Source organism: Gymnogyps californianus, chromosome 4 (assembly GCF_018139145.2).
Source record: "Gymnogyps californianus isolate 813 chromosome 4, ASM1813914v2, whole genome shotgun sequence".
NCBI lineage: Eukaryota > Metazoa > Chordata > Aves > Accipitriformes > Cathartidae > Gymnogyps > Gymnogyps californianus.
Genome location: NC_059474.1, coordinates 65443427 through 65462018, shown reverse-complemented (window position 1 = coordinate 65462018; position 18592 = coordinate 65443427). Strand labels below are relative to the sequence as shown.

Here is an 18592-nt window from a genome sequence, read left to right as displayed (position 1 = left end):
AGCGACTAACTTCCCAGAGAAAAAGTAACCAATTTAACTGCTACGTGTTGAAAGCACTCAGCTGCTGTTCAAGTGATATGAAAGATGTTTCCCCTTCCTGAAGTGATGCTGAGCTGAGGAGCAGACTGTTGGAAATTCATTAATGTTGTCCTTGAACAGGATACATCTCATTTTCTCACCCAGTAACTGAGAATCTGTCAATGTAAAGTAATTTAGGTGAGCTACTAATAAGGTCCAGACATGAACTATATTAAACAGTATTCACTGAAACCAATAATGAAAAAAAACCCAACTGGATAATATAGAAGATAATTGAGCTCTGAGTTAGATGCACACAGTGCAGACATGGAGATTCCTTCTTCTGCCTAACATCTGCTTGTCCCAAGCACAGAATCCGTGACAACTATGGTGATCATTTGTCCTCTCAGAGTGCAGATCCCTTCTTTCTGCACTTCCTTCCATACTCAGGCATATAGAAATTAATTTAAGACTAAAGTTGTACATATTCTCTGCATACACACTCCCAATCAGTAACAAACTTGCAGGCCACATAAATATCTGAGAGGGAGCAGAAAACATGCAGCGTATACTTTCATGCTGTGAAACAGACCCATTGCCCAGAAAAAGGAAGACAAGCTTTATAGGAAGGATATTATTCCCTACTGGTTCATTACAGGATTTCCCAAAATTCTCAATCATCTGCTGGTGGTGTTTCCATACTCCAATATTTCTCAAGCTCTCAAGATGTTTAGGTTCTCTCTTAAATCTATCCTTAGCAGGGTTTCTAAGCACATTACTCACCACCATCTTGCAGGCATTGAATAAATACTGTGTTTTTAAAGGCAGACTTTCTTTATCCAACCACCCATAGTTGATCCGTAACCTGCAACTGATAACATATATCAAGATTTACCTACTGTTTGCCCATCTGCTCCACTCAACTCTGTAGATGTGGTATAGACCAAGTATTGAGAAGAGTATAGACCAAGTATTGAGAAGAGTACAGTCCATGTGACAACTATCACCAACTAATTTAGCAGCATGTCTCCAGATACCTATCAGTTGAAAGATTCCACACAAAACATGAAGTTTTTTGGTCGTGGATGCTTGGTTTTTAAATGAGCTCTTTATGGAGGCCAAAACCTTCCCAAGCAGCTTATAGCGTCTAGTTTAAATCCTGCAATTAGGAGGTTTTAGCTCCAGATTAATTAGTAGACAAAGCCACTTGAAGACTTGGAAGGCCTTGGTTAGGAAATCACAATCTTGCTCCAAAACATGAGTTGACACAGCACATATGGCTTTGTACCAAAATTATACAAGTTAATCAGAACCTGACTGGTTAACTAGAGTCCCTCAGCCTGTCACTCTGTTCACCGCACTTCAGAAAAATATATAATTATATACTGCGTGATTCAGTATGCTGTTTACAAGTTAACAATTGTTAAATTGACTATACTGCCCCTTGAACAAATTTCTAACACACACCCTATTTATGATTCATCTTAAATCCAGTGGCTACGCATAATTTATTCAGTCCTACAGCCATGATATTCTCCATGTCTTAACTGCCCTCAAAGGTGATGTGATTATTAGTTCTTTTCCTCTTAGATGGGAAATCATGCCATTTCTCTTTCACAAGAGATTCACCTACCTGTTATTGCTGCCCAGCTTCAAATCCTTACCAAGCTTACGGTTTCTGAGCCAAGAAAGTGAATGGGATTTAAAGTTTAAAAAGGACCCTCACCACAAAGAACATAAGCCTCAGCATCATTTGATAGCAACATGAAAAATCTGCAAGGGTGATTTGTAGAACTCTTTACTACACCTTCCACACAAAACAGACTGCCTGATCTATAGTAAAAACAGAGAGATAGTCCATGATATAACAGATTTGATTTAGCTTCACAGACAGAATGGACAAAGACTCTATCTGATCATTATCTGCACTCCATAATATTTTGGTACTTGGAGAGATTACAGGACAGAACAAGCTACAGAAGATGGCATTGCCAAAAAAGCAGGAAAAACAAGATAGCAGCACCTCCTCCCATGACACAATGCCAAGCCCGCTGTCGCCAAAAAACAGAGTTCAGGGAAGTTTTGCTTTGTCTGGATGATAAATACATTCATATTAGTAGAGTTACAGGACAAAGAGCCATATTACACCCTTGGCTGCAAACAAGGACAAACTAGCAGAAACTTTTCCTCTATGGACCTAGAAACAGTGAGAAGAAAGCGAGTCACAGCATCATCTTTCTTTTCTTTTAAGAACATTCCTATGAACAATACTGGAGAGCTAGTCAGACTGAGGACATATGCAGATAACGCCCATGTACAAATTATACTTGCTGTATTGGAATGGAACCAAGCAGAAGGTCGTATTAACCTCTGAACCCACTGCCCTAGTGAGGGATTAAGTGAAAGGAGAATAGAAGGATAATGTAACAGCGCTTGAATCTTTTATTGATGCAGATGGACCACAGGGAGTTAGACCAGTTAAAGAATGCATTAAATTTTGCTGCCTTCTCAACCAACTTGACAATTCCATGTACAGCAGCTTAACCTCGTAACTCTTATTTCATGGAGACCCAAGAAAACACTAACTAGAACCACCTAAAATAAACAGAAGCACCACATTGACACAAAAAAATTTTCATCCCTCCAAAACCTAAGAGCTCAAGTCTTATACAATATGGTCTGTATACAACATACCGACTTTCATCTTTTCCATGCATGGCTAGAACTTTTACAACAATCCAAATTTTCTTCCAGTCCTGAATATAGTATTTCAATTTTAGTCTTGCAAACTTAAAAAAAAGGGTATGTTATAAAAAAATATTATTTGCAATTTCAGTATATAAATGGCACAAACTTCTAATAGAAAGTGCTGCTTTTAGGAAAAAAATTTCAAAGTTCTGTGTGAGAAAAAAGATGGACTGATGTCCTATTCCCATCTGTCATTGCTAAGTAAACACTTTGGAAAAGAAGTGAAAGGGATTATTCACTGATACAGCACATAGAAAATTCATAAATGTAAGGCTTTAAAAAAGCACTTGGGCAGTAGTCTTAAACAGATTTCAAAACTTTATAATGTTTTATCAATAGTTTCAAAACATTTTCAATTTTGATACAGGTTGTCTCGCTACCATGCATTCCCTATAAACTTTGCCTCAAAAATACTGAATTTAAATGATAGTTTATCAAACTGGACCAGTTGTGTTGGTTTACCTCAAGCTGCATACACATACCTGAGAAAGAGTAGTACTAGATAATCAGTGAGAAGCATCAAGGGTTCACCACTTATAGAAATACCTGATTTGATATTAATGAAAGGAGGCAAGGAGAAAAAAAACCAGGGAGGTAAGGAACAAAATTTTAGTATCTCGAGATCTGAATCTCAAGGACAGGACAATGTAATATCTTCTCAGTCCATAGTGGGAGAAATAATCCATAGATTCCTCACTGTTGCAGAAGCACAGAAACCGGAACCAAGATTTCATCAGACACTAGAGAGAGAAGAGCAGAAAGAAAGTGTGCTTGCACAAAAGCATACACATACTGTTTTAGCCAAGGAAGAAATACCCAACTTACAAAGTAGCAGTTAGGGGCATCAAAGACTTTCACATAAGAAAAATAAATTAAAAAATCATTATAGATGCCAAGTCTTGCTGGCAAACCTACGGCATCCTGTGGACCATTACTAATCAATTACAGAAAAAAAATACTTTTTCCTCAAATAATTAAGTATTTTTATGATTTGGTATACACTACTCACCATTTTTCAACCACTTACCTAGAAGCTGAATATTATCCCAGTCATTTAGGGGGAAATAAATGCACAGAACCATTCACAGGCTGCATTTTAAAAGGTACAGATTTACAGATTAAAATTTTGAGTTTTGGCAAAAAAATTAACTGAAGATAGCTGGCACTAACCTAGCCTTCGTCTTTTACCACGGTGATGAGCGATCTCTCCAATTTTTTAGTGATGATGTTCCACAATAGTCAGACTTCTGTAAAAGTGGCTGTAAGACTTTGCCCTTTATTTTACACTAACAGTCTACAAATGGGCAATAAAAAACCCCTCAGTTTCTCCAACTGACAGATGGGGGGGGGAAAGGAAGGAGAAGGAAATCCAAACTTTCCCCACCCAGAAGTCACACACAATTTACAGTTGCTCTACATCAAAGAGCCTGCTGGTCACTAATTAGAGCTTTCGTCACACAGAAAAATCTGAGTTCCACAAATTCTTTGAAAACAGTTTAAAGACAGTATACCTCAAGGTTCCAAAACTATTGTAAAAAGCAATCGCTCTTATTAGATGCATATTACTTCTTGGCATAACAGTTGTGTTGTTTGGTGGTTGGTTTTTTTTTTTAACTGGCATTTATAGCCTATCATTGAAAATACATCATAAGCCTTGAAACGAATGTTGTCTACATAAAAAGTAAATTTATATATAAATTATTAAAGTCTAGACAGGCAATAGTTTCTCTTCCACTTCTCCAAAACCACTGAAGAGGGAAGCAGAACAAACAGATTTTGCATCATCAGCAGACTTCCCAACCAGCAGTTCGTATTACGGTGAAAAGTTAAATTCTGTGATCTTCAGTTCTTTAATATTCTCAAGGCAAAGGAAATGGGCGAGACCGAATCAGTGAGAATTAATGCATATATCAAAGAGTTCAGTTAATGTCAAGCACAAAAATATTTTCCGTAATATTGCAAACTATATTCTGCACTGTACAACCACCAGGGAAATTTCCACATACCACGTTAAATGCAATTTGCTGATTCTATTCTGCTCTTTAATACTCAGTACTGAAAGATACAAATTCCATCAGTGTCTGACAGTATCACAAAACTAAAGGGTTTGCACTGAAAAACACTCTTTTTGACTCTTCTGTGCTTATTTCAGCATGCAGGACCAAAGAGCACACACAGCAAAACAGCACACATACTAGTATCAACAGAGAACAAGAATCTGATGTTGAGGCAAGCAAGAACAAAAAGAATGCCTTTTATCATTGCAAAATGCCCTTCAGTTCTTAAGTAACACGTTTCTCATCCGTAAAAGAAATCGAACTATTTATGTCTCCACAAGTTGTTTTTTGTTGTGCTTGTCATGTGATACCATTTAAAATGACACTTTATATAATCTATTTTATTATTTCATCAAGTAGTATATTTTCACTTTCGTCTTTAACAACAACTAATACTGCAACCAAAACTTTGTGATATCACCAAGGTGTTCCTGTCTTTTTGTCCTCTCCTCCTGAGCAACTATTTTTACTCTATAGTTGTTTGCGTGAAAATTAACTCCCTTGATTACTTGACCATCCATTGTTTAATCCCTCCTTAAGGGGTTTGAAATAAAGGGAATAAGGATTCCATGACAGAAAGGATGAAAAAACAAGCAAGGAACTGCAGCTTGAACCAGACAGCTCAATGTCCTGTTTACTTTTCTTCAGCTAGGTGGAAACTTCTCCCATCTTTCAGGTACAGCCATGACCACTGCTGATGCCTCTAATCCAGAGCACTGAGCTAACTGCAACCAACATGTTGCTGTAACGCAGACTTTCATGGACAGCACGGCAATTCCCAGTGTTTGGATTCCTTCGATTCCTAGGGTTCTTCTCTGAACAACAAGTCAGCCCATGTGGACACACACAAGCTTCAAAGGCAGATCACAGAAGACTTCTTATTAAGCTTTTTTTTAAAAAAGGTTAAAGAAGTTTTCAGTTTGGAGGAGCTTCCTATTTCTTTTGGTATTTAGAAGCCTGAGCAATATTCAATACAAGAAGTACTATACTGGATCAGACCACCTCTCCCATCACCCTTCCCTGGCAATCACCAATTTATTGAGTTCCTGAGCTAAAGGTTAGAGCTGCATAGTCAAATCTAATAGTCACTAATGGTTTCTGTTCTGTTAATTTCTCTAATCCCTTTCTGATCACATTTACGCTTTTACTCCACATGACATTTTGTTCCAGTAACACATCTGTAGTTAAGCAGTTCAGAAAGAGTATTTTCTTTTGTTTGCTGTGAAGACAGTAACCTATCTTCTCAAATTTCACTAGAGAAGAACATGTTAAGGGTCTTGAAGGACCCCATAATCTCTCATGGTCACCTGACCATGCCACTCAGCAGTAAATGTTTGCAGCTACCGAAAATAACAGAAAATGTTTTCTTCCACCAACCTTTGCGGTGTTGACTACCACCACAGTAACTGACAGATCCAAACGATCTTCCAGCATACAAAATATTTTCTATTCTGAAGACAATGCATGCAAATAAAATTACAAAATTATAGTAAAAACCTTTTTAGGTTTTTCCTTAGTGTTTTGTGACAAAACGACAAAAAGTAGGCTTAAGGTTTTCTTCCGTTACATACCATATTCCTCAAATTCATAGAGGATAGAACTGTACCAGGGAGCAAGGAAAAAGGGAGAAAACTGCTCTTGCTGGAACTTTTGCCAATAGATTAAAGCAAACGCTAGTGCTCCTGTGATACAATGGTATCAAAAACTACTGAAAACAAACAAGAGAAAAAAAAATCAGAGTTAATTTTTACAATGTATCACACTCTTCTGAAACACCAGTCTTGTAACAATCACCGTGAGCACACACATTTTAATTTGACATAAAGGAGCTTTGCAAAGCTATTTCAGTAATTCAGTTCTACACATTAGCCCATGCACTTAAAGCTCCAGGCTGATTTGGCTGTTCCACACATGTGATAACCTAACTGCAAAGCCACTCAATAAATGAGTCTATATAGCTGATGAAACAAACTCTCATCACTGCCAGCTCGCAAATCTTTATAATCAGATAATCGTTAAATTCTTTATTAAGGTCATTCAAGGGATTGCAAAGACAGGGCACACTGAAAAATTAAGCTGTTCAAAATTTAAGGTTCATGGGAATTAGCTTGTTTCACTAAGCATGTACATTTGCCAGATAAATAGCATCAGAAGAAACCTCTTGCAGGAAACATATGTCTAATGTTTTGGGGTTTCCTCAAAAACTTACTGTGTCTATTTCTTGCAATTCTTATTAAATGGATCATTATAGCGCACTTCCGAGGCAAATTTCTGACTTCTGGAGTTTGAACAACCTTACAAATAAAAAGGGACGAGGACCTACAGTTCTAAAAAACCCTAAAAAAACCCCCCAAAACCCAAACAAATGAAAAAACCACACCACACATCAGATAATTATTAACCCTTGAAGGCCTTAAACATGACCACTAAGCTGGGAGACCCAAAAGTACTTGCAAGTTCGAAGGTCTGAAAACTCATCCCAACCTTTATCAGGGTGTCCTGGTTTTGGCTGGGACAGAGTTAACTTTCTTTTTAGTAGCTGGTACAGTGCTGTGTTTTGAATTTAGTGTGAGAATGATGTTGATAACACTCTGATGTTTTAGTTGTTGCTAAGTAGTGCTTATCTTAAGCCAAGGACTTTTCAGTCTCCCATGCTCTGCCAGCAAGCAGGTGTGCAAGAAGCTGGGAGAGAGCATAGCCTGGGCAGCTGACCTGAACTAGCCAAAGGGGTATTCCATACCATGGAACGTCATGCCCAGCATATAAACAGGGGGCAGTTGGCCGAGCGGCGCGGATCGCAGCTCGGGAACTAACTGGGCATCGGTCAGCGGGTGGTGAGCAATTGCATTGTGCATCACTGTTTTTTTTTTTCCTTCCCCCCCTTCCTTTTTTGTTGTATTCCTTTTCATTACTATTATTATTAATATATTTCATTATTACTATTGTTAGTATTATATTTTACTTTAGTTATTAAACTGTTCTTATCTCAACCCACAAGTGTTACTTTTTTTCCCCTCTTTCCTCCTCCTTACCCCACTGGGAGGGGGAAGCGGCTGCATGGTACTTAGTTGCTGACTGGGGTTAAACCACAACACAGGGAGAAACCCCAGCTCACAGAAGCCTCCACCACCGGCACATGAGATGATAGGGACATTCTGGTAAGGCCCATAAACCTGGACTAGAGGGAACTGAAGGTACCCCAGCACACCTTGAATGAGCCCATCCTTTTTTTCTTCCCCCCCCCCCCCCTTCCTTCTTTTCCCCACCTCCCTTTTTTAAACTGTGTGCACTGCCAAAAAAATACTGTTTTTCTAATGCTGTTTTCACAAGCTAGGCCTTCTAGGTCAAAGTCTTCCAGGTGCTGTACAGGTATATTCTAGCTAGCTTGTTAAATAATTTCTTCCTTTTTCAGATATAAGCCATTTAACATTTCACAACTGTTATTCCTGTGAGAGAACACTTTTTCGTAACTTACCGACATACAGATATATACTGCATTGTCTATTGTAATGTTACATATCAATAAAGATGTCAACAGCATTTGTATTCCACTCGCATCCTACTCAAATTTCCAGTGAAGTTAGCAGGGAGATTCAACTCTTCAGGGTATATCAGTTCAGATGCCAAACACCAGCGTGCACAAATGTCAAAGTTACTTTTATGGAAAAATATCATGAAAAACATAATTTTCCCTAGATTGCAACAATTTCCTTTAATATTTCAGTGGATTCATTAGATGTGTTATCATTTTTTGCTGCTACTCCTTGTACAGATTTCTAATGTTAATCAATAACCTGACTTCTGCAAGCGCTTCTGAAGCTCTCCTTCAAATGGTTAAGAGGAAATGCCTTCAAGTGCAGGGCACTAGTCTAAGAACAGAGAAAAGATGACTGAAGATATACAAGAACTCTAAAAGACAGAGTCTATGAAGGCTGGACAGAATCTCTTTCCTTCTAAAAACCTGAGATGATAAATCCTTTACTGAAAAGTGCAGAGAGAGCTCATTGACAAAGAAATCTCTGATTAATACATGCATACAGGCAGTACTCCCTTACTTCCTATACGTCAAATTAATGTGAAGAAGTCCAATTTTGAGACTTACAGAAGAGGAAAGCAAACTGGCTTCAGAAGAACAAACAAACAAAAAGTGCACCTCAATCATTGAAAAATTGTTAAAACATACTAAGGCACTTGAAAGAAATACCATAACAAAACCTCTGAAGGAGAAAATAGTATTTATCACCTGTTGAAACATACCATTTAAGGAAGTTACATATAGTCTTTAATCAGGCTGCTGGAGGGATAACTCTACATAAACCTAACCACACAATTGTCCAGTCAGTTACGTATACTATAGAGATGTCTCTCAAAGTAACACGTGTGCTGTTACTCACTGACATTAAAAAGTAAAGAATAAAAGTAGCAATTGTACTGTATTGACCGTTTGCTTGCCTGGGATTCAAACTCCCAAGTTAATTCATTGAAGGCAAATACAGCTTTGCATTGACTTGGGAAAAGCGAGCTATTATTTCACTGACCATAATCCTAAGCACTAGGAAGGGATTTTCCGTTTACTGACTTTACAGTAAAGATACTAGAAGGCAAAACGTCCACTCCCTTTCCCTTCTCTAACTTTTCTCTTTGCTGAAACACTAAATTATGTGAAGAGAGAAATGGGTAAAATCAGTAATAATATACTGCTGCACTTGATGAATTGTGACAAGAGAAGAAGCAGCAATATTTTTTACAGTACTGATACTCTAATGAGCAAACTAGGTAGAAAATTTATATAAAGTTTAACTATCTACATATGACATGGATAAAAATCTAAATACTCCATTTTTTCACACCTCTATTACTTAAGGCAATATGCAAGTCCAAATCTTTCATCATTTAAACCAGACATGACTTTGCTAGGAAGCACAACTATTTCTAACAGTTTAAGTTTCAAACTCTAATTTAGCCCCCTCTTCAGTCCACTTAATCTTTTAAAATTGCAATATATAGAAGCAGTTAGGAGAAAGTCAACAGCCCCATCAAGAAAGATGGAACACATGTAAGCAACTTTATTTGGTGTTAAAAGTTTGAAATTTTGTAGTTAATATTTCAACAGCAATGTCCTACAGGGTCTCTGAATACCTGCTGCGCAGCAGACAGGGCTTTACGAGTCAATTCCCATAACCTTTCCCCGTTGACCCTAAGAAAGCCCTGGAACCACCAGCGTCACAGGTTTATTGGAGTTTTTTATACCCTCCTTGTAGCCACTCATGTCTATACGAAAACCTGAAAATACAGTAGCCAATCTACACACAGTATTGAGATGCTAAAGAAATTAACATTAAAAAGGGAAAAATCCTCATCCAAAACATAAAATTAATCACTGGGAACCAATTCCCCTGCACAAACAGGGAGCTGCAAATGAGTGTCTATAACCCTTGAGATAATGAGATAAGCCATGTTCTGTCTGTACTCAGTAATAACTTAGAAAGCCTTTGCACTCAGTTCCTTGGGTTTTTTTCTGTAACAGGTTTTGAGGGCCTGCCCACTACCTGAGTACAACACTAGCTATTACATGAATAAAAATAAAGACAGGCTACAGAACGGACATGAGACTCAGAGAAGCTTACATCTCCAAGCACACAACTTTACTGTAAATATTATTTACATTAACAACTCTATGCCTCTCAATGTCGATTCTGAAATAGCACTGAAGTCAGAGAAGGCAACAATTTCTAATACATTGGCATAACTATGCTATTGCAATGAATTAGTATCATTAGTTTCACACAGCACACAGCAGTGCTGGTAAGATTCCAACAAATAAGAACACCCTGGAACCTACTAGGAAGACTACTGTCATCTGGCTGCTAGAGAACATCAGCTGCACCTACATACATATATAGATGTAGTCAAAACAGCTTTTACAGCTGTTGCGGTACTGGATATGAAACACAGGAGAACCTAGTATTTTCACTGATTTATCCAGTAAGAGTCTAGCATTCATTATGATGAAAAGCACATTCTACCTTCAAAACATGAGGAATTTGTATGATCTAACAGCTTTCTCCCCTCAACAAATTATATAGCAACAAACAAAATTGGATTTCAGGGAAAGGTCTGATGGGAAAGAGCCTCTGTTTAACTTCTCTTACTTGAGAAAGAGAGTTAAACAGGAGTGTTTCCTATTAAACTCAGCATTAATTTCAAGCTTACAGCACAAATATAAATCCCCTGCAACAGCATGGTTCAAGAAAAGTCACCCAGGTAGCCTTTCAGCTCAAGATTTTTTTTTCTAAATAAAACAGACTTCAGATATGCCACTTCTGAGGTACCTCTCTGCACATGTGCCTGAAACCAAGTACCTGTATTACATACAAGTACTGTTAGAGAAGATGTCAACACCAGATGAAAACCATTTTCAGATTCACTTTCAAAAATTTCAGCAAGCTCTATAGGATGTTCCCTCCCGTATCTCTCCCACAGATACAGACAAATGTTCTTTACTAAGACAATTTTCAAGAAACAAACAAACAATTTCTTTATCCAGAGTTGGGAGAACACCCCAGAAAACCACGTCCTTCCTCTGACAAAGTAGAAGCACACAGAAATTGAAAGTCTTTTCATCTCAGAGTCTACTGAAAAAAGTGATGTGTTTTTCAACAGCATCGGATTAGTTCATGAAGAGGTTTGTGTTCAATTCGAAACTTGTGCATTTAAATTTTCACCATTTTTAGGTCAGTCAATTCTTCTCCTCGTGCTTTACTTCTAGCTACAAAATAGGAGATAAAGCTTCCCTCTCTTTTCCAAGTGCCCCATCTCATCTAACTTAATGACAGACTGTTTGAAGCAGGAACAATGAGCTGACACAATACCTAGTCCTAAATCTGACGTTACCCTATCATCTACAAATCCTTAATAACACTCAACGTCCTGCAAAACTATAGTATTCCCTATAAATACCAGCAATCAAAAATCAGCAGTTGTAATACTAGGTCTCCTTTAATTCTTGACATATTACTTGCAGACATTTCTGTGGCATATTAAATTTACACATAGAAGATAAAGAACAACTGATGAAACCCTGAGAACAAAGCCTTCTCACCTCTGCTATTCTTCCTACAGAGTTTCATAAGCTAACTGGAGCAGATCTCTATCCTGGCAATTGGATTTCAAATTCACAAGGCATATCATTGTCCCAAGGCAGCCTACTCAATTCATTGCCTTTTATGAAAGCATTTTAATAGATAATGATGCACAAAGAATATGCCTAGTTGCTCACCAGGTATTTAACTGGCATAGGAGAAAGAGAAGCCTGGACAAAATAAAAACGGCACCAGAGAGTCTTCTTCTGCCCTTCCCATCTGTAAATGCCAGCTTCCTTCTCTACACTTCAGGAGGAGGTGGGGCTGGGAAACACTTCTTTCAGAAGTTCCACCCTTCTTTACAGATGCACAGATTTCATTAATAGTTAACTGGCGACATACAACATTAACTTACTCTGGTATTCATAGCTTTCTATCCACGCTTGTCCCATGGTAAGCGACAGCTTAGGGCAACTGCTTACAAATATTTTCTGCACCATGACACACTACCCCAAGACTTGCTTTTCAGTCTCTTTGTCTCACTGACTAGCCCACTTTAGAACAGTAAAATTCCAGCCAGTTTTTCTGTAAGCAGAGAAAAAAAAAAAAAAAGGGTGACTGACAGAGCATCGGGCTGCTAACCAACACTCCCTCTCAAATGTCCTAAATACGGCAGCCAGATCAATACTTACATGTTCTTAGGTTTAACAGACTTCTGGCGAAATCACTTTGAGTTTTACCAATATCATCAATGGACTAAAGGTTCTAGGCTTGTCATGTGAGCGAACCGGAAAGCTCTTCAAAAGAAAATCATTCCCCTTACAGAGCTGACCTTACTCTTGTTCAAGTTAATAAGTCTTGACAGGTGCTCTGGAACAACCACTAGAGAGACTCTTGAGTGTAAGGTCTCCTTAACTGTGAAGGACTTGGAACAAGAGGATGCCTATATTAACCAGGCCCTCTGGGCCATATTGTCATGTATTTCAACATACAAATATTTGAAGCCATTTGATGTACACCAGTATTCAGAGACTTCAGTGATAAAGAAGAGCTTTGTCCAACTGACTGGCACTTCAACAATAAACTCCATTTAAGAGTCTGCCCAGTCTCATTTTATCTGTCTAATTACTTACCTTCTTGCAGGAATAGCATGCTATTAAGGTTTGCTGATTAAGACTTGAAGGCACTTTGAAGATTTATTGTACTATACAACTGCTAATTATTATTGTTCATACCTGCATTCGGTTGGGAGGAAAATAGCTATGTACCAAATAATTTCTGTTCTACATGTAAAAGTGAAAATATTTGCTTTGCTGTGCTCTTTAAAAAGTAAACTGACAAAAGACTGCATTTTAACTTGCAGTCCTTCACTGTGATACTTACTCTATATTTATAAGAACCACATGGCTGGAAAAAATCCCACCATAAAGGAAAAAAAGCAAAGAAACACAACACCTTCCTTCCCACCGGAACAGATAAATGCAACACTTGCGCCTTGGTAACTTCCCACCTGCAGGAATGCAATCTCCTCCCTTTCCTAGGCTTCTTCACTACTTCCCTTCGAGGCATCCAAAATGACAATGCTATGCACAAGTTATCACAGGCTCAAGATGACCAGTTACAGTGGTTATTTACCACTCATCCATATCACAGCCCATTTTTACTTTCAAAGGCCTGTGAAGCTGTCAATAGACTACTGGATCCCACTCTCTCCATATACTCTGTTATCCTGGTGAAAATATGTGCTGTGCACTCACTTATCCCTTAACATTCAGCCCATCCTTCTCCCACAGATACTTCCTTGTTTCATGCATGCTCTTCCATCCACTCAAGTGTCCTCAACTCTGTGGCTCTCGTAGCCTGCAACTCCACTCAACAACAGTCTCAGAATGAAGAGATTTTTTTAAATTAAGCCATTGTAACAATACCCTGTGATACAGCCTGTCTCCTTTTACATCTGGTATATTCAAAAGTATTTACTTTTACTGCACCTTTAACTTCAAAAAAATAATAATCACACTCTGAATAGAAAAAAAAAATCAATACAAAAACTCTCATCTACAGAAGGTTCAGGTTTTTTATCATGCAACAGCAAAAGAAAAAAAAGTCCCATTATGAGAGGAATATCTGTTATGTACTTTTCCAGTCATCAGACAGGATTGTTAGGTTAAAAACGAGTAATAAAATATCTTAAAAAGTTAGACTGTAGGTTTTTCTATCTCTTGCTGTCATTCTTTTCTTTCCTTAAATTACTGCTTACATTTAAAAACTGTTTATGGAAAGACGTACTTGTTGGCAGATAAAAAAAGACACTCGAAATGAAATACATATGCCCAACGTGAAAGCTGAACAGATAGGTATGTTTGATAGCACTAGGAGTGGTAGCAAATTCTGTTGTAACTGCACTACCAAAAGATTCTAAGACTAGATTTACTCTTTCCTCATCAGTATTTCTTGCACAATAACCAAACTATTTAAGTTGTTTTCCTATTTGTATCTGTATCCTGGTTGATTCTAACTTTTGCAGAAACGTCTTTAAAACATATTTCTGGTCATCCAAAGACAGACTTGCACAGGCAGAGCATCAGTCAGAGGCCTGATGCATAATTTGAACACAGAAAGCAGTCCAGCTTTGGAGTCATTACTTTAGGTATTAAATGTCATCACTTCACTAGCCTGAGCCCAAACGAATGACCTGGGAGTCAAGACACCTAGGAATATATGTATTCAGTGACAACTTTCTCACATGAGGTTCAGCCCCCAGGAGAAACCCTGCATATTCTGACCCAGTTTCACTGTACGGTTTCATAAAACATGTTCTCTTCCCACTGAAAAGGCTTCACGAACTGATCACGGTTACTGCCCCAGCTAGTTCCACATGCAAAGACTTTCATATTCCCTTCTCCAAAACTCACACCTTAATAAGATGGCTAGACACAGATTACCTGCAACCAACCTTACAGTTTTCATGTCCTACATTTACTTCTGATCCCACCTACAAAACCAAACCGGTTCCCAAATGTTTCCCCAATAAACAGGAGGGGTACAGAGCAGCTCCTGGCGGTTCCCTATGAAGTCACTGCCTTTGTTGTTTTAAACATGCAATTTAAAGAGAATGACACAATCTAGAATATGAGAGAGATTATCCTGCGGTCTGCGGAGGTGTCGATTGCTAGGAGATAAAAAGCCAGTGAAGCCTACGCTATTTCTCATCACCGGCCAACAGATTTATACTTCATTTCTGTTCCTCCAAAAATGTTAATAAGGCAAAAAGTTTCTCTCTGCTAAGAAGCTCGGGGGTTTGCTTTGTTTGGTTTGCGTAAGCAAAAAAGAGCCCTTCGCCGCCGGCAGACGCAAACCCCCACGCGTGTACCGCTGTTACTGAAAGCCCAGTTCAACCCCAAAGACGACCCGGGCAGGAAGTCCACGGCGAGAACCAACACCACCCGCCGCGCTTTGTGCAGCCTTTCTTTCCCTCCTCCCACACTCCGCGGCCAGGGCTGCCACCCTGCGCTAGCACCGTACAGGCGCGGGCCCGGTACTTCACCCTGCCCGCACACCTCCACGGGGCCCGAAACGCGCGGCGGCCCGTCGCCCTCCCTGCCCTCCACAGCCTGCTCCCTCGCCGCGGGAGCTGCTGCGCACCTGGCGCCGCCGGCACCCTCGCCACCCTGCGAGGAGCGAAACCGCCCCGCGACAGAAAGGCCACGCGATTAAACGGCCACCAACGGTCGTCCGTCCGCGAGACCCCCCTCGGGGGAGGACGCCACGAGACGCCCGCCCGCCCGCCCCCCCTCCAAGGCCACACACTTCCAGAGTGGCCGCGAAGGGCTCCCCGGCGCGCAGGGACGAGCGGCCCGGGGAGCCGCGGACCTACCGGCCGGTCTAGAGACGTCGTTCGCGCATGCAGGGCAGTGATGAAGCCAAGGAGTCCGGAGCTTCGCCCTCCCCCGCAGCAGCACTCGCGTAAAGCTGTGGTCGGCGCCTGTAAGGAAGCGCGGGGAGAGCGTCAGACCGGAGCAGCATCTCCTCCCGCGCCGGCCGCCAGCCCCGGCGCCCCTCTCCCGCACGGCGCGGAGAGGGCGGGAGCGGCGGCGCTCCCCGCCCCGCGGGTCCCTCCCCCCTTCCCTCCCTCCCCCTGTGCACGGCCGGCCCGCCGCCAGCAGCCGCCCCTCCGACCCGGCTAGCGGGCGCGGGTACCCACCGCGGCGGCCCGGCCCCGCCAGCCCGGCCCTCCCGCTGCCCGCTCCGCTCCACGCCGCTCCGCGCCGCCGGCCGCTGCCCCCTCAGGGCCGCCAGCAGCGCGGGGAGGCGGCCGCGCAGCCGCCCTCCGCCCCCGACGGCCGCTCCCTCCCTCGCGCCCCCGAGGCGGCGGGGAAGCTGCTGACACAGGCCCGGCCCCGCCCTCTACCTCAGCGCCCGGCCCCGGCCTCTTCCCGCCCTCAGCATCAGGCCGGAGCTCGAAGGTAACTTGAGAATTGACTTTCTTGGGGCTAAACTACTGCACTGATAACGGCAACCTATTCTTGGCCCTAAAGGCGGTTTTTTTCGGGGATGATCTTACTTCTAGCTGCTCCCAGTCCTTAGCGCTTAAACCGACAGTCTTGGTTCTCTATTACAGGACTCCGGTGTCCTTTCGTACAGTCACCCATCCCTGAGGGTACTGAAGGGATGGGGAAGCCAGCAGGGGAGCCATCCATGAACAGACGTTTCATTTCCCATCACTGGCCAAACCGTTGCTACATTGTTCGGGGGGAAAAAAAGGAAAAAAAAAAAAGGTTGCACAAAGCAAACATACAAACAAAAGCCTTAATGGCAAAGTTTTCAAATATGGCCGATTGTTTTTAGCCAGTCAGACAAATTGTGGTGAGGAAAAGTCTACTTGGCTAGATGAAAAGTTTTTTTAAAATAAGGCTTCTTTTTCCACTTTGAATGTTGAGATCCACTGTGGGGACCCACTGACCACTTGTGCCATGGGGTTGGAGCTTCTCTGGTGAGTTCCTCCGGGGTTTCTGCACGAGCTCCCTCCTTTGTGGAGACAGACTGTGAAAGAAAATAGTCACAGGGTAGGAAAAGTACTTTTAGTTGCAAAGAATACTGTCACCACAGATGTGGCCTCAAATTCAGGCTATGTGAAAATGAACTTTTTCAGAATGATAGTCTAGAAGAATCATTTCTATTTAAAAAAAAAAACCAACCAAACATTTTTGTGGAAACAGTTGCTTTAGAATAAATAAAAAATGTTTGGCTGTAACTGTTTCATATCTAAATACCAATTCCTTTGTACTAACTAAAATATTAAGGACTCAACATAGAAGTGAGTCTGCCATAAGTAGTAGTGTCAGTGACTTTGTGTAAGTCGTAACAAAAGTAAAGATGAGTAGTAGAACTAATTAGCATTTTAAGAGGCTACAGTAATCTGGGATGTTGTTAGTTATGTAATTTAAATATTATTTTCTTGTAATACAAGTTCCTTAAGTTGATAACTATCTACTTACATTTTAAGGTGAACTGAATATATTGGTATCCACATTTCCAACAAGACCTCATTTTGGTCTCTGTACATTTATACATTCCATGGCAAGGGCCCACATCCTCTTTCTACAGGTTAGTGTCTTACTGAAATAAGAATTTTTTTTATGGATGTTGATGATCTGTAGTAGATTTTATCCTAAAACTCTGCTTCCATGCCTCAGGTCGATTTATAGTTGCTATAACCCATGTTACTATATATTCTGTCTTTTTTACTGTATTTGAAGATGGGGCACAGAAAGAACTCTTTGTAGGAATATGGTTTTTTGTAAAGATACATTATTAATTCAAGTAAGCAGAATGAATAAAACGGGACTTATAGATGTGTTAAAACCCAACCTACATAATAAGGCAATATTGTCTTCTTGTACTAGAATATGCCTCTGAATGTAGAAGTCTCCTCCCCAGAAAGTCACCTCTCTTAAAAGACTGCAAATTTGATTGTAATTTACTTTCCTCTAAAGATTTAGTTCCTTGTTCTTCATTCTACTAATGAGCATCTGTTTGGGACAGCATTTTCCTTAGCCTTGTAAATGTATGTGAATGCCTTAACAATTATCTCATTAGATGATTTGATTTTTTTTTTTAAATTAAACATCTTAAACAAGGAAACTTGAAGCTTAGGATCAATGAAAAATATAATTTTCATCTTCACCTACTGTGCATTTTACAGGGATGCAAATACATGGAAAACATTGTTGGAACTTTAGAAACTTCTTAGTCACTGGCTAAAAGAAAGACATAACACATTATGCACAAAGACTGATGCCTTGGACTGCCTCCACTGTGGAAAAATGAAATAGCTTTTGTCAGCATGGTGCTTCTGCCATTTGTCATGAATGCAACACACATTTACTGCAAAGACTGACATGCCAGTACTTAACTTAATAGATTCCTGAGTGTGACTTTTTCCTTAGCTGTTCAGAGGAAGTTTCCATGCTAACCAGACTTACAAACTCCAAATTTTCCTCTGCAGAGAGTGTCTGGCAAATAAATATACTCCAGGTACTCCACCATCAAAATCTTGCATCATTTACTCATAGCTTTTGCTTAATGTAGTGCAACTTTGCTTAGGGGAAAAAAAAAAAAAGCCAAATTACATTATCTACTGTTCTTGTTGAAACTTCCTTAATAAACAGGTGTGCCTCTATCTAT

At 40.3% G+C, this 18592-nt stretch overlaps 1 protein-coding gene across 1 annotated transcript in view; it reads right to left on the bottom strand.

Annotated features, from left to right (window-relative positions):
- The window catches only part of PTPN13 (protein tyrosine phosphatase non-receptor type 13), a 129893-nt gene extending 114026 nt beyond the window's left edge, over positions 1 to 15867 (bottom strand). Inside the window, 1 exon segment of the mRNA XM_050895323.1 lies at positions 15783 to 15867. The gene's annotated coding sequence lies outside the window, so the exon portion shown is untranslated.
- Positions 15868 to 18592: the final 2725 nt, after the last annotated feature.